General features: G+C 39.0%; 1 non-coding gene across 1 annotated transcript; it reads left to right on the top strand.

Moving 5' to 3' along the window:
* Nucleotides 1-572: 572 nt before the first annotated feature.
* Nucleotides 573-677, top strand: LOC121210465 (small nucleolar RNA R71). The gene has a single exon (XR_005905581.1). It is a non-coding gene; the product is annotated as a small nucleolar RNA R71 (small nucleolar RNA).
* The last annotated feature ends 1191 nt before the right edge of the window (nt 678-1868 follow it).

Raw genomic sequence — 1868 nt, 5'->3', positions numbered from 1 at the left:
ACACAGACATGAATTTTTTTAGCATCTCCTCAAGATTCTGCTTTTTCTCCTGTTGGTAAGGTGGTTGTTGAAAGCCTGGAGATGATGGTGGTCTCTGATTTCCCTGCCCTCCTCATGAGAAATTTGGGTGGTTCCTCCAACCTGCATTGTAAGTATTACTATAAGGATTATTTTGAGGTCGAGGATTATTACCCATAAAATTTAACCGCTCATTCTCCATGCTGTGGCCATAGGGTAGGTATTCTAAATTGCTCGATCCACTTCCAATTGTTTCACGCTGCATTACTGGGTGAACTTGTGAAGAACTAAGAAAACCATCAATTTTTTTATTCAAAAGTTCTACCTGATTGGAGAGCATGGTGATTGAATCGACGTTAAAAATGCCGGCTACTTTTGTTGCCTTTGTCCTCATGACTTGCCACTGATAATTATTCAGTGACATTTCTTCTATAAATTCACAAGCATCCTCAGGTGTCTTATTATTGATAGTCCCACCAGCAGCTGCATCAATCATCTGTCTAGTCGAAGGATTTAGGCCATTGTGGAACATTTGAACCTGTAGCCAGAGTGGTAATCCATGGTGAGGGCATCTTCGAAAAAGGTCCTTGTATCTCTCCCATACATCACAGAGTGTTTCTAAATCCATCTGCACAAAAGAAGAGATATCATTACATAATTTGGCCATTTTAGCCAGCGAAAAATATTTTACTAAAAACTTTTCGGTCATTTGTTCCCAAGTAGTGATTGACCCTCGTGGTAACAAGTTCAACCACTGTTTAGCTTTGTTCCTCAATGAAAAAGGAAATAACCGAAGGCGAATGGCATCATCAGAAATGCCATTAATTTTAAAAGTATCACAGAGTTCCAAGAAGTTCGTCGAGTGAGCGTTGGGATCTTCGTCCTGCAAACCATCAAAATGACCAAACTACCATAATTTATACATATTTTTACCCTATGCTTAGCGCATTTTATGGATGATTTTTCCTTAGGATTGGTGAATTCGATGCTCCTAATGCCTTAATTTCATGTTTTATACTTAGGTGAGCATAGAAGAGCGAAAGGAACGAGAAACGAACCAAAAATGGAGAAAATAGGCCAACATACGAAATCAACATGGCCTAGACTTCCTCACACGAGTAGACCACACAACTGTGTCAATTTGGCAGAATGAATTGAAGCACGACTCACACGGGTATAACACATGCCCGTGCCATTCTAACAGGCTCAAACACAGCCTGAAGTAATCACACACGGGTGTGTCCCTGCTGAGTCCAAGTTGAGTCCAATTCAGAAAATGCCACTTTTGAGGGTTCTTAGGCATTTCGAACCCTATAAATACACCCTAGAGGAGGAGAATAAAGGGAGGCACGGGGAGGAAGGAAGGAATTACTCAAAGGAAGCTGATAGATCCATCTCAGAAGTCGGATTCATCATCAAGATTGAAGATCTCCCCTCAATTTCCCTTCAGGAGTTTTGGATTTTCTTTATGTTTTGTATTCATTATTCTTTTAAGATTTTTCCTTTTTAGTTATGAACTAAATCCCCTAAATACCTAAGGGGAATGAAACCTAAGATGAATCTTGTTATTATTTTCTGAATTGTATGATAAAATTTAACTTATTCTTAATTATGTGTTCTTAATTCTTGTTTTGATATCCCAGGATACTGATTCAAGATAAGCTCTTATTCAGAGGAGGAATAGACCCTGTCTAAGAGTACATTTATCATAATTAAGTGGAGTTGATTGCGCGCCTAGTGATAGGGTGACAAGATTTTGCCAGATTAGGGTGAAACCTATAAGGGGATCCATAGATCAAGTTAATGCAACCCTAGGGTATTAATTAGAGAAAGGTCTCAATTATTCAACC

Source organism: Gossypium hirsutum, chromosome A11 (genome assembly GCF_007990345.1).
Source record: "Gossypium hirsutum isolate 1008001.06 chromosome A11, Gossypium_hirsutum_v2.1, whole genome shotgun sequence".
NCBI classification, from domain to species: domain Eukaryota; kingdom Viridiplantae; phylum Streptophyta; class Magnoliopsida; order Malvales; family Malvaceae; genus Gossypium; species Gossypium hirsutum.
The sequence above is the reverse complement of the archived record's forward strand: the minus strand, read 5'-3'. Positions and strand labels throughout refer to the sequence as shown.